The sequence below is a fragment of the Mugil cephalus genome, chromosome 1, assembly GCF_022458985.1.
Source record: "Mugil cephalus isolate CIBA_MC_2020 chromosome 1, CIBA_Mcephalus_1.1, whole genome shotgun sequence".
Lineage (NCBI taxonomy): Eukaryota > Metazoa > Chordata > Actinopteri > Mugiliformes > Mugilidae > Mugil > Mugil cephalus.
Window position 1 is genome coordinate 11,579,055 of NC_061770.1, and position 15,926 is coordinate 11,594,980.

Sequence of the window (15,926 nt, forward strand, 5' to 3'; positions counted from 1 at the left end):
AGACGTACGGGGGATTCGAACCAACTGTTTTAAACCTGTTTTTTTTTTTTTTTTTTGTTCCCAAATCTGTTTGTATACTGTGCTGTCCATCAATGCATTGCATAAGTGCCCCAGAGGGGCTACCAGCACTACAGCTGAAAATACCTATAATAAGAAGGTAGAGATGGCTGCACAGAAGTTGGACAATAGGTAAAAAATGGAACACGATTTTACTTCCCCTTCTCTCTTTTATAATAGTATAATGTACTCTATACAGTACTGTATGTGTCAGAATAGTGTAATTCGAACAGGGCATGCATTTAAGTCTTTCTCTCTTTTATTCTAAAAGAAAAGACAGGGTCACAAACACTTCAGGGAGGTTTCTTAAAACCAAGCTTTTAACGCTGAAGCTTTCAGTATTCAAACACTCTCTGCCAGGGATGTTAAGTAGTACACATTTTTTCAGGAGGTCTTTGGCAGAGTTACACACACACACACACACACACACATACACACACACACACACACACACACACACACGGTTGTATGGCCATCTCTGTGAGGACACTCATTGGCATAATGCATTCCCTAGCACGTTAGCCTAACCCTAACCATCTGAACTAAATGCCTAACCCTAACCATAACCTAATTGTGACCTTTACCCTAAAACTATACCTTCAAAACAGCCAAAAAAGTGAGGACCGGCCAAAATGTCCTCACTTTACACAAATGCTCTCAATCTGATGGTATAAAATTTAAACTGGTTCTCGGAAAAACAGCTGTACAAGAAGACACGCACACACACACACACACACACACACACACGCACACACACACACACACACAGAGAGAGCACGAGAACACTACTCTCTGTTAAGGCTGCTAATGGATGATTAGCCAAAGAGCAATTATTCAGAGATGATGCTGAAAATTGTTTGTTTGTTTGTTCTGTTCTTTTAACTGTTTAGTTTTTTAAAAGATATAAAACGTGTACGTTTTAGGAAGCTTTTCCAGCTTTGCTTAAATAAACCCTGACAAAAGACATATAGATTCAGTGGTCAGTGTCATTTCATTTCAGATACTGAATGAATCCCACCTTAGTCATAGTTGTATTGGTCTCATTGTTCAGTCTTTTTCGATTGCATCTCTTGAGTAACTGACGTTTAAAACAGGAACTGCCTACCACAAACACATCTGTCAGCAGGATTTACAGAAGATAAAAAATAATACATCCCGATAATAAATTCTTCAAAAAACAGCGTCTATGCGCCAAACTGTCCATTGAGCCACTGTGCTGTATAAAGATGCTTCATTATGTCAGCTGATATTACTGCATTCAAAATACTCAAACCCAAGCCCAGGGAGCAGTAAACAGCCAGACAGCCTGGGTCTAATGGCAGTAAAAGAAATCAGGGGAGACAGGCGGCATCGCTCTAAGTTGTCTGTAAGCGTATTCTGAGGGGGGCAGTCACCGTGCTCTCCTGATAATTAGCCATAGGGATGCCAGGCATGTCCTGTACACTAAAATCAGTGGGGATCTCAGTGTGTGTGTCACGCTTACTCACAGTGAACTGATTTAGTAGCAGTTTGGGTCTGATTTTTTATTATTTTTTTGTCTCTACTTCACTCTGAGCCCATTAACATAATGTGCATGAAGAAAAAATTAAAAGTAAAAAAGAGAAAATGGCAAAGCATAAACCCACTGAGTGTGTTACCAAACTGTATATAAACTATAAAATTATTCCCCGTTAAGTGACCCTGTTAAATGATCTTCCTCCATATCTGAATTGTCACTCATGGCACAGAGATCCTCTAGTCACCCGCTAGACTTGCTTGTAAGGAAATAGGACTGATACATTTTTGGAAAATTGGATTTTTATGAAGGATGAGGATGTGATCTCGTTCATTCCTTGTGGATTATGTGTCCTCTGGGGTTTCCCTGCCCTGGCGTCGGTATCCTGTGGTATTGCCCATGGCTGACACAGGAGGCAAGGCCCACAAAGGATGAGGATAGATTCAAAGACTCGTTGACAGCTCTGGAACAATGACCTGGGCAGGGATCAGGGAAATTCTGGGCTTGGAGCAATACAGAATACTATTGTTTGATTTCCCATCTTTGATTGAGACACAGTGGAAAGAAAATACAGCTGGATATTCCCATTGGCATAGCAGTGGCACGTAGCCTTATGACATTCAGAAAGGCAGGTGCAAAGTGGTCAGCTCAACAATGTGGAGCGCTGGGTTTCACAGCCTGTGAAATTCACATGGCAAGTGAATAAAAATGGTCAAGGGAATTCATTGTGCCATTCAAACATAGTCTTATCTCAAATGAGTCACGGAAATTCTGCGGTGTTTAAGGGGCACCTAAAAAAGTAGAACCTGTGAGGACGTGTGGAAATGAAAATTTATTCTATACATTATTTATCTATATCCTCTGAAATCCCACGCAGGTGAGAATGAAGGGATGAGACAAGAAATCTGACAGGAATGGTACTGTGTTATGTCCCTTAGTTTGGCATTAACTTTCACACGCAGCTGTCAATCACATTTCTAACTTCAGCGCCGCCGGGCTGGGAGCATAAACCAGTCCACCGACCGCAATTCATCCCCTATTCTCTTTCATTAACAAAAACTCTGTGATATATCGTGGGCATGGGTGCATGGGAACACAAGCAGGCCAGTTTCGTGTGCAGAAGCCATGATGCGTAAGCTATGGCCCATAAATGGTCGAAATACGTGAGGGCTGAAGAAGAGGTGCTAAAATGGTTTCAAGGTAGGGAGAATTTTTAGCAGCTATGGGAGGTACTCAGTGGAGATGCCCTTAAGGCTGATAGGACGCTTTGATCAGAGATGGGGGGACACGCCTGTTAAAAATCTGCAGTCGCCCATTCCCCCTCCATCTCTTTGTATTCCTCTCTTTTTCTATCCCTCTCTTTCCATCTCTGCTGTCTTTCCACCCCCTCCTCATATATCGTGTACTCTCTCATTTTTCCTATGTCCTCTCTCTATTTCATCTCCCACTTCCCGACCTTCTGTGTCTGTCATGGAACCATAACAACACCCAAGGGTCAAAGGAGCCGTCCTGTCTCCACCATGCTCCAGCCCATTGCAGATCCCCAGGTGGTTGCTCAGTTATGCCCACAGGAGGCAGCAGCCCTAGACAGATGGCCCGCAGCATTCTCCGAAACCCATCACAAGCATGAGACAGGCAGCATTAATAAATACAACAGTGCGCGCAAAGGCGTGCGCACACAACTTCCTGAAACAGGCACAGCCTGCACCAATAAATCACGCACGTCCGATCCATATGCACGGAGGAAAATACGCAGCTATAGATCTAGACTGATTGCGCCCAGATTTCCGTGGCGTTTGATATAATTCAAATGCTTTGATTCCTCGGCAGCATATTTATTTCTGAAAACACTTTCCCAGTCATTTGGTTTAGTGCTTCACTTTATGTCTTTTCCAGAGTCGGTTCGGCATGGGGATTTTCTGACACGGAGCAACAGTAGTGAGTAAATTATTCCATTCAATTATCTGAGCATTTGCTCAATATAAATACCATCTGGGTGCTTGAAATAGATTAGTTTAAGGCCATACTAAATTATTAAACTATTCCCAGTGAACGAGTCCCCATTCCCCTTTAAATGAGGCAGACTTATGGGGTTCACACCATGCCTCTGGTCGTCTGACGGCACTTAAATCTCGTCTGCCTGGAACACCATGAAAAAGAAAAAAAACATGAAAACAGGGTTCGCCAACGCTTGACCCTCACTTCTTTCCACTGCCCAAACAGTTAACCCATTTACTAGACTAACAGGCCTGGACTGACTAGTATGAAACAGGAAAGACAGAAAATTACACTTGAGCTGTAACACAGTATCGGGGCAGAATGAGATATTAGCTGTCGGATCTTGGCAGAATACTTTCAACCATAATGTATTTAGCAGGGTAAGTTCTCCACCACATTGGTTCATACTTTGATATGACCTCAATCTCTCTCCGTCTCCCACTGCTCTGTCAGACAACAGACCTACAGCAACGGATTTCTCATTTATTCAGTACACTCCCTCCGGAGGTCCAAATCAAAATGTGAACATATGGCCGCGCTGCAATGTGCAGACACTACTGCTATCCTCTAAGCTGCCCAAGCTCAGTGCTTCCGAGGCCTGAACAACATGATAGTACACAAACAGAAAAACCACGCAGTGCAGCCGACATATCAAAAGTTCTCAGCACCGTGTAAAGCAAGTTTTAATAAACCTACGACATGAGAGTCATCGCAAACATTTCGTGCCAGGGAGTCTTTCTTTTTCATCCAACTTCTCAGACAAGCAAATTAAAATAACCGTACACTAAAGACACATAGGGGGTATCTTAAAGGAAACGCTCCAGAACGCACGGTGGTTGGATATAACGCAGCAGACAGAACCAAGATTTTAAACAAGGTTTTCAAAGACGCTCTGCTATATTCTCCCGCACACAGATCTACCTTGAAGCACAGACAAAAAAGGCCAACCTTTTATTTTACTGCACGCAAATACAAACCAGGTGTTTCCTAAGTGCGGGCTTGTATAGAGGCTTACATCACGATTTTACGTGAAGAAATGCATGCTTTGTAGGGCTTTTCAAAGTAGGAATCTCAGAGGACAGGAGCTTAATCCATTCAAATCAGTTAAGTGCAGTTGCCAGATTTATTCAGTAGCAACAGTCTTTGGTTTTATTTGCTTTCATCTAGGAAAGTTGCATATTTACTGTAAATAACAGCACTCAATAATAAAAGAAAAAAAACTGAAATGACATATTCTAAACACTGTTACCTTCAGCGTGCTTTCAGTGCCTTATTTGTCACTTTGCTTTACAAGGGGCTTGTCAGTTCGCGCAGGGTCTTCATCATTGTGCCTCTCCCGCAGATTACAGGGCCCAGGTGTCCCCAAGCAAAGGTTCTCTGCAATGAGATCCTTCATTCATCACTTCCACCTGGCACAGAAATGAAACTGAAAAACAAAGCGCGGTTACCAGCTTTTTTGGAAACCAGGGCCGAGACACTCCATCAAACAGCGCATCATCAAAACACGCTTTGAAAGAAAAATAACTTCGCCTATCTCCCCACAGATTGCGAGAGACATTTTTCAAAAACCAAGTATAATGGAAATAATGAAAAGGCAATTTCACCCTTGGGTAGAATTGGGGCGAGTGAGCGCAATACTGGCATTGTGCTTTTTAATGTTGGCTTGTAAACACTGAGATACAGGCCTGAGAGTGGTTGACATGTCTCCACGGTGCAAGGTAGTGTTAGCCACCGCAACAACAGGATCACAGTTCACAGAGAAGCAGACAATGGCTTTGCCGCAACTCAAAGCTCCTTCCATGTGAGAGCAGGAGTGCTCTGTGTCCTTCCCTCCTATATTCGCGACTTTTATACTGAGGCAGACATATTTGTTTTCCACTACACCTTGCACACCAAGCATTGACCTTAGTCAGGTCAAGCTGTGCAAGATTTGCATGTGCTTAGAATGGTGACCTTTCTACAAAGTCACGCGAAAGCTGTCTTTTGTCCATTATTTGAAGGTAATGCATCAAGTTCAAGCTTCGTCTACATGGGAGGAAATATATGAAAATCAATGCAAGGCCATTATGGCGTTTCTGTCCTTCAGTGGCCCTTGGAAGGAAGTGAGGTTATGCCGAAGCACTGACCTTTTTCTTTGACAGATACACTTTCAGCTTTATCAGTATTAATTACTCCGTCGTTAAAACACACAGCATGACAGGCAGAATGATGTGGCGGGAAATGCAGGAAAGGGGACAAGTTGGACAGTATTAAATTGAACTGTTGCTGTTTTCAATTTTGTTCTGCATTTCATAAATCATTCAGACAAGCAACTGCATTACAATGTTTGAAAGGATGTACTGACTAGCTAGTAAGTTACCATTGGACATACACTCATGGGCCACTTTATTAGGTACACCTTAGTTAAAGGACTGCCTTAATTCTTCGTAGCATTCCTCAGAGATTTTAGTCCATATTGACATGATAATATCACCTAGTTGCTGTGGATTTTTTGGCTCCACACCTATGATGTGAATCTCACGTCCCACCACATCCCAAAGGTGCTCTATTGGATGGAGATCTGGGGACTGGGGAGGCCATTGGAGTACAGTGAACTCACTGTCATGTTCAACAAGTTTGGACATGGTGTGCATTCAGAGATGGTATTCTGCATTCCTTGGTTGTAACCAGTGGTTATTTGAGTTACTGTTGCCTTTCTATCATCTCCAACCAGTCTGCCCATTCTCCTCTGACCTCTCAAATCAACAAGGTGTTTTCATCCACACAACTGCCCACTGGACATTTTCTCTTTTTCGGACCATTCTCTGTAAACCCTGGAGATGGTTGTATGTGAAAATCCCAGTAGATCAACAGCTTCTGAAATACTCAGACCAGCCCGTCTGGCACCGACAATCATAGCACGTTCAAAGTCAATTAAATCCCCTTCTTCCCCATTCTGACGCTCGGTTTGAACTTCAGAAAGTTGTCTTGATCACCTCTACATGCCTAAATGCATTGAATTGCAGCCATGTGATTGGCTGATTTGTGTTAGCAAGGAATTGTTGTTATTGTTATTGTTAAGCCATGGTCTCTGGGGTGCCATATTACTTGCTGGAATTTTTTTTCATTTTTTTTTTTTCATTTCATGCGAGAGCTGGCGTCTTCAGAATGTGCGCTAACTTCAATGTGCAAGTAAAATTAAATAATAATAATCAAAAAAGCAGCATCACAGATTACTTTAACAGCCAGAAGTAAGAGAACACGGAAAGGTCACAGCCCCACTCCACAAACAGAAGAGAGACGACATAAGTAGTGTGTCTATGTTGGAGAACAGGATTATTTAACAGAAGTGAACCCCACTACACAACCATACAACATGGAGCCGCAACCGCTGCAGCAACTACAATTCAATCATGATTAATGAGGCACACTTACATTGTGAAATATTCTCTACAGAGATTCAATGATAATGTTATGTTTTCTCTGTATTACAGCAGAAAGGTTTAATAAATAGATTTCATTATGCCAAGAGTTACGTCAGGTGAGGTTCCCTCTCTGGTTACAGCTACCTAGCTGTGTAGCTATTACATAAGGTAAATAAAGTGAAGTAAATATTAGACGTATTACAAACTGGAATTTGTTTAAAATTTCAACTCACGGTTTACTTAGCAAAATCTATCAAGGTGTGCGGAAATCGTGTTTAGTTCCTGACCAAATCCTGGGAAGTAGTCTCATTTCACTTGCCCGGTCTTATCTTAACATGCTTCAACTCACTGCTTTTATCCCAGCATCTCCTGCTGGGGCCCTCGAATGAGTTTATCGGCCGAGCTATCAAAGTCTTGATGGTGGCGAGAGTGCTGCAGCATTTATGTTAATCCTTGTAGCACAGCAGGGAATCACGCACACCGTAGAATAAAGTAGAAATATAAGTTAATAAAACAGAATAAAGGAAACAGGGCGGCAGAGAGGCAGTTTTCTGGCCACCTTAGAGACTCCAGAACCTGTGCGGACGCCGTTTTGATTGACTCAAAGGTCAATTCGGGATGCCTCGTCAACAGTTTTCCCTATTTTGTCAGTCTTCATGCTGTGATAACTTGCCTAGATGTAAAATAACTGATGTGCCTCTGAAATCACTCATTTTGCCATTTGCTTCAGTTCAGTTCATGCTGGAATCGAGCCTTTCAAGAGAAAACGTCAGTCTATTCCAGTTTTGTCAGACTCCCGGTCGGCGGTCAGGACCCGGGGATCGCCGTCACGTCCTTATCTGTTGTGTGTCGGACAACGGCGCGACGAAATTCCCCGGAGCGGATGGTAATGGCTGCTTTCAAGTGCATTTGCAAAGCTGGAAACAGTTTGTTCGTGCACATTCAGACCTATAAAACTAAACAAAGGAGATTTCCATTAATGTTACGCTCTGAGTGGGTGTAAGCAACCTTCTCCAGATAATTAATACCAGTGCATTTCCATTTATAATCAGCGCAGGCCATTGAAGTCAAATCACACTCAACACTGTTAAATTATACAGAGACAACAGTAAACAACGAGTTTCTTAATTCGGGCCACGCTGCGCGCAAACCACAACTTTTGTTGAAAAGAATTCAAATTTGAAAAAAGGTTCTTCATTGATGGATTTACGTTAAAATATGGTGTGAGGAGAAAACATCTGAATAAAGGTAAAACATGGCAAATGATAAGAAAACAAATGATTTATTGACACACCTTGGTGGACATGTTGACGCAATTAAAATGCATTATGATTCCTAAATATAGCCCTGGTGCTATAAATTTATAACAAGGACTAAAAGATTGTCCACATACATCTGCACTTTGATATCTTTGATCTTTAAAAGCCTTTAGCCCTTTAGGCCTAGCATGGATAAATAATGAGGTATGGCAAATTGCAAAGAATATCAATAACTCTACAGCATGTCAATAATGAGAACACATACAGTATGAAGTCACTTTTCACATTTTTATTTTTATTTTCCTGAGTTTGGATTTTTCACCTGAGCGAGAGCTTGGATTAGACGTTCCTGCAGTATTGCCACCTTGAGGTGAGACTTCCTCCTCTCTAACCTTTAGCAGATAACGCACTAGTCTGGAATTAAGAAAGTGCTTCTCAGCCCCAGGTCGCATTTTATATATCCCCCGTAAGCTCCCGCTGCTCATATCCTTGTGTGTATTGTGTGTAGAAACGTGTTTACACACATTGCAGATACATTGGCATGAATTATGCATACATACATACATGCGGTTGTGCATTTTTTTTATTTTATTTTATTTTTATTTTTTTTCGGGCACTGTCAGTAATGTCGCACTCGGCGAGTTAAGCACTTGGACTTGGTTTTGGTTTCCTGTCAACTCTGTCTCCCACTATATTAAAAATAGCAGAGATGTGAGGCACCACAGGGCGTACGGGTACATAAGATACGCTCGCATAAATTTGGCTGACCCGTTGTGTTTAAATAAGGAAGCTGGTTCTTAACAGGAATACACGTGCACTCCTTGTACCCAATTAATCCTGCTAATGAAATCATCAATTAGAGAACACGGCTATTAAACATACTTGAACATACACATATTAATATAAGGATTAATAAGTGCTACAACTCATTTTCAAGTAAGTTGGCTTTACTTCAGATGGGAAAAATGAAGAGGGAGTGGGCATAATATTTATTTCTGGCAAGTCTAGAAACGTTCCCATGCCTACGAGAAGCTCGGCAGTTTTGTTGTTGCTGCCGTTTTGTAATGTGAAGGTCCACAGGCTAGGTCTGCATAAGGGTGATACTAAGTCCCTTTGTTGTGCTTGTTGTGTGATTAACCTGTCTGGCACCTGTAACTTGGGCTGAACTCAGGTCAGTGACACTGTTGGCAGTGATTGTTAACCCAGCTGGTGTCTGTGACTCCAGCTACTTAATGCCTGAACTCGGATCGGTTAGACTTATTAGTGCATGGCAGCCCACCTGGGAAGTTGAACTTAGGTCAGTTGGAGAGTTAATAGCAGAGTAAGGCCCATTTCCTTCTGCGTGCTGTCATGTAGCCCCGACAGTCAGTCTGACCCCATACACCGACTTCTATGAGGAATAGGTCTGGTCTGCCACTTAGCGTTTAGAGCACACGGTACTTTTTGGGACACGGATTGAACTCGTGTTGAACCGACGGCTATAACTGTACATGCGAACACAGAGGACGAACAGAGATCTGGGGAAAGATGACTGTCGGCAAGGTGAACTGATATTTGCTTTTTAAAATGAATAAGTCATGAGTCGTCCTAAGAATAATGTTGCCTCTTAATGATATCTTTATACATTCACGGATATTGTACTACAACAGCAAGGACACGTGGACGGTGTTAAAAATCTCAGTGTTGAGTGTTGTGCGAACGCCTCCTACATACTGTGAAACCTTTGAATAGCAATTGCGTGACTTTGTTATGAAGACAAAGACACTTTGAATAAGACAGATCACGTCTAAGGTTTGTAAATAAAACATTTCAGCTGATTTGCATGTTTTCATTCAACACTTAAGACTCCATCATGCATCCATCTTTCCTAAAAGAACTGGGTTTCGAAAGTGTCGCGGGCCCCCGGTGAAAAACAACGTCCGGCAGTTTCCATGAATGCATTATGTGTGTCTGGGACATTGTGAGTTTCTGTGGGATTTCAAAAGCCTCATTACATTTGGTTTTTACTTATTAATAAGTTGCTGGTAGAAGTTACAAAGCTGGAAAGGAAAACATCAGGAGAAGAATGAGCCATTTCTAAAAGAGCAAGAGTCTTTTGTTATAGATGAATTAAAAAAACATCAAAATTGCTAGAATCTGGATTCCTAATCTTTATTTTCTTGACTGCAACACTGACAGTAACATTTTGCAGAACAGATACTTGACACACATTAGCGGATATAATCAGTGATCCTCTCATGAATGGTCTTCTCTTTGATTTGTTTCTTTCTCAGCTGTAGTGACCCCTGTTTACCATCCCCTGAGACAAATTGCTTAATTAAAATTTCTCATTTTTCTCAAAGATCAAGAGTAAAGTTTTACAAAAAAAAAAACTTTCAATCTATCTAAATGCAAGAGCGAACAAAGATGTGACACTAAGAGAATGATGAAAAAGCTCGAACATACGACGCCGCGGCCTTCATTTGTCAATGCAGTGAAAACAGTTTGATTAAAAGTAAAGATAAATTCAAATAAAGGCTAAAGAAATGTGCCAAGGTCTTAATCCACTCATAATAATTTTACATTAAATCCCCCTTAATGAAAGTAATGCACATTTTCCTTCCACCATCAAAGTTACAATAAGTTAATCAAAGAAGCCTTTTATGCTTTTATTCAATTTGCACCAACAAATTTATCATCAATTTATCACTTATCATGCTCGGAAACGTTTTTATCTACTTGAGAAACAGGTTTCTTAAATGCAGCATATAATCACTTGATGCTTCATCGATAAGCGGCGAAGCTGCAAGCCCCGACTCATTTAAACATCTCATTCTCATCTTCTGTAAGTGCTTGATCTATTTGACGCGAACAGTAGCAACCAACACTGAAAAGCAACACAGATTTCGGTGCTTTATTCTGGCGCCCCTGAATTTCCAAGAACTTTCCTGAAAATTTGTACAAAAAAGTACAAATAACAAAAAGAAACAAAAAAAAAACAGTCATTCCAGTTCATTTTGGCAATAACGTGTCGTTCATCAACAGCAGCTCTGCCCCCTTAGCTCTACTTCTGTGTCGATGCTACACGGTGACGTCATGTCAGTTTTTCAACTCCATGAGTGGAAGTGAACCTTCAAAATGCAAAACGCAGTACGGTCAGAAGTTTTGCTGTATTCATCTCAAAAGTTGTAGACTCAGCAACCTGCAACAAATGCTCGAAGGAGATATTGTGCACGGGAGGTAACACCTCGAATTTGATTAACATCGGACGATAGCATAGCATTTTTTACAAAGCCGAGAAATGTACCATCTTTGCTAGCCGGCGAGACCTCACACCACTGTTTTTATCATGGTAATTGTGACAGTTTGTTGTGAATTTTATTTTATATTGGTTATTTTATTTATTAGTTTTAGTGGTATTTATATTACTTAAATTAGCCTTATTTAAGCCATATACCTATTCCCAAGGCATCAGCACTAACCATCACACCACTGTGCTGCCGTTATTAAGAACTGTTTATTCAAAATGATGTATGAAAGACACAGCATATCCACTCATTAAAAATACCCAATGACTCTATGACTCATCCCAGTTTTTGAATAATAGACGTAGTTGGTCTAACGAAGGCAGAAACAGTTGATGAAGAATGGCAGAGATAAATAATTAAGCGACGTACAGAGAAAGCACAAATCCATACACTCAGTCAAAGTTCAGATAATTAGGATAGAAGATGAGATTTTTGATAGATTTGTAATCATTGAGAATTGACAAACAGCGTTTGTCACTGTAGAGAGAGAGAAAATAAATCAGTAACAAGCAGCGTTTGACATCCTCCTTTGATGCAATGCCGTTGAAATGAATGACAACTAGGAGATAAATGTGCAAAACATTTATATGGCCAAGAAATCCAACCCACACTCACATGTGGCAATGCCACATGTGGCCTATATATATAGGTAGAGAGAGAGAGAGTAAAAAGTGTCCGTTCAAGGTTGATAACTAATGTCTTCAGCTGCGACAAATAATGGCCTTTTTACTCTCTGGCATTTATTCACCTACTCTCGTAAAAAAAGCCCTATACTTCTATCATCTACTTGAACGATGTAAGATTTCTCAAGGCTAAATCCTTTGTTCTCTTTAAATAAGTGGAAAGATTCTATGCTGTGAGAAAAAAAAAGAAAAAGAAAAAAAAACATTATTATAATACTGTGTAGGCAGACTTTAAAGAAGTTAAAGAAGACTGGAGAAAAAATTCAAGGTTTCACTGAATGTTGCACCTTGTAACTCATCTGTATTTGTACGGACAAACAGAGCTGAAACATAAGGTCATCTGGGTTGTGTTAATTCTCGCAAGGTATCTGCACAACTTGGGGGAATTTCAAAGACGTTTCACTTTGAGCCTTCATGGTGCGTTCTATTTAGCTCGGAGGGCGGAAGTCGACACTGTTACAATTGCAGAAGACGGAGAACTAGATGGTCGTGTCCATGAAAGTGTTTGCCATTTCTGAATATAACTTAGTGGAAACTTGGTGTGCTCAATATTGACACTTTTTGAGTACTTTTTGATTGTATATTGAACAGATAACTTGAACCAACTCATGAGTTTTTTACTAGAATTACTTAGAGTGATGAAATCTACAAGACCCGACGAGGCAGAAATTTAAATAATATTCTAAAGTTTTGATTGTTTAATTTTAATGAAGAAAAAAATACATTATTAATCATAGTTTGCCACGATGGTGTTTTGCACTGTTTTGGTTTTACCAGGCTATTGTTTTTAGCTATAACTCTAACAGCATTTCAACATATGTATGTCAAAAAATACTGTCTGTATGACCGATTTAATGATGCAACATCTAATCAGAAGCGCTAAAAAAAGGAATATTACAGGAGCTTCTAACTACTGTTTACACACGGGGCGGCCATCTTGCTAACTCAAGTCAGGCGTAGTGAGGATTATACGACTTTCTGAGTAGAAAATCCAACTTTGGGGGGCATTCCAGTTGAAAATACCAACTCGAAACTCTAAAATTTCAGAGCACAAATGGAACGCACCATTAATTATGTGGGGGGGGTACGCAGGTGAGCAACCAACAGCAGGTGCCTCCAAATACAAAAAAAAACACAAGTCAGCTGGAACTGAACAAGTCTCCCATGAAATCTTTACTACTACTTTGATCACACTTTTGAATATATATTAATTTTACAGATACAGACATAATTTAAACCAATAATGTTTCACAACATGTCAAGCGTCTGTGTACATCATCAACCCACACTGTCAAAATCAGTCCTTCTTCTTCTACTGACACGTTCCTACTTCCATCCATGAACTTTTGTCACGCCACTGTCAACTGTCATTGTGTCAACTCCATCTGTAGACTGTTGCACAACCCCCCTCCGCCTCTCCACGCTCATCCTAGAGGTCCTGATCAAAGGTCTCCTTCAGCCACATGCCAACTTCTTCTTCTCCACCATCAGCATCTAGACCCCAGTGGGTCTCATGTCTATGTCCCTGCACCGGCTGTGGTTCAGTTCTACGATGTCATCACTCTCGGAGTCTAACCGCCAAACTACCAACTTGCACGTTCACATGTTCTCAATAAATGTTCACTCTGCATCTCCTTAATATCTCCTTATTGAAATTGTAGCTCGTGTCTTTTTGAACGTGTGCATGAACACAGCGGTGGAAAACAGCTGCACATCTTGAAGACATTTAGCGTTGAGCCTTTGGTCATGTTCCAGGTGAGCAAAATGAAAACATGAACCTCACCACTAGAATCGCAGAAGAATCTCAGATAAGAAGCAAAACGTCTTCAAGAAAAAAAAAAAGTCCAGCTGCTTTCTGCTCTCACTATATCACACAATTATTACCACCAACGATTTAATGAAAAATATGACATGAATAATGTCTCGTCAAGCTATTATTACACACCATAAAGTCCTCATGACAGGTGCATGGAACCAAAAACACGGAGGCGACCACACATCTTCCGCACTGCCAGCCACGTTATTCATTAGCAATCAGTAGACCTTCAAGAAGTAATTTAGTAAACAGCATATGCATCAAGGTTTCATTATACAATCCACCAGTCTGGGAGTCCACCAATCAGGGGATTGCGCACATGCAGCGTGGTGAGGACTTTTATTTATTGTCTTCTAAGGGAAAACACAAATGCGCACAAATACACACGCACATACACACAGCACAAACAAAACCAATGCCGCCCCTCCCCAGAGCCTCACAAAGTCGCTGTGAGGTGGTTAAAGATATCAGAAGAAACACGAGAGTGTAAAAAGGCTGCCTAAAAATAGCGTATTAAGCGCACGGTTTCATGAATGCTGTGATGGAGATGAGCGGCTCTCATAGACATAGAAAAGGGTGAAAACTGTGTCAGATTGGGAGGACTCTACAACTGATTTATCCAATTAGTCTGTAATTGATGGGACGTGTCAGTAGTGATCTGCGTCGGTATATGACTGTCTGTTGCTGCGTTTCTGTTACCCCCAGAAATCTGCAAACATTGCAAAACTGGTGACAGACACACCTATATTATGAAAAAACCTCTCAAACCTCTCATGTGACCGGTTCATTTGAAGTCCATCTTCCTCGAAGGGAAGTCTCGCGTGACGGGAACTTAAGAGAACAATGGGCTATCACGGGAGGAGGCTTTATGAGAATTACAGCTCATTTGCAAAACACTTTTGAATGGAAACAAGTACAAAGCGCAATTGTACTTTACCAAAATTTCAGTGATATCACTTTTATTTTGCGGAAAACTGTAATGGAAATGTAGCTAGTGTGCCCTGACCTGCTGCCTTGTATCTGTTATTGAGAGTGTTTTGCCAACAGGCTTATCATGTCGCATTGATAAAGGTATCTTGATTCATAAATGTGCATGTGTGCGTGTGTAAGAGGTGAGAGCTGGTGATGGGTGGGGTCGGTTGGGGGAGCTTTGAAGTTAGAGAGATGTCTTTGAAGCCTGTTAGCTCTGTAATGTGCTTTAAACGTCTCCATACCTGAGCAGAATGTCCAGCTCGAACGGCCTTCCTGCTACAGTAGCCATGCGTAACTGCCGATGTCAACAACAAATTCCCATAAGTCCTGTGATCCCCCCCCCTCCTTCAAGACCTGAAGATAGCAAGACTAAATTATATCTTCACACTGATGTTGCGAAGGAGTCTATTTGCCACAAAACTGTAAGTTATCTCCTTCTCTCCCCCCGCTCTCCTGTCTTATCAGATCTCTCAGACTCGTGTTCCCAGGTTTCAGCAGACAGAAACAGTAAAAATAAATAAATAAATAAATAAATAAAAATAAATAAAATGCACGCCCCCCCCCACCCCTCCGTCCCTCTGACCTTAACCAAACACGGTGTCGCACACACCTGAGGCACAGGGACCATAAAGAGCACTAATCGGGAAATGCCAGGGTGTTCTGCACAAAGTGCTCCAGCAGCTATGACAGTCCGTTCTCCTTGTAATTACTGCATCTTGGTTAGGATCATTAAATATTCATCCTCCACGGGCTGGGAGCTGCTCCAACTCTGCTACTCCAGTGGCAGCTCTTTTCGCAGAGAGATTGGTAATGCACCCTTTTCTTTTGTATTCCCTCGTTCAATTATTCACATTTAAACTTTTTACTTTTAACTTTGCACAACTTTTACTCCGTATTTTACTTCTTTTTTTTTTTTTTTTTTTACCCCTTACCCTGTTCCCGTTACATATATATT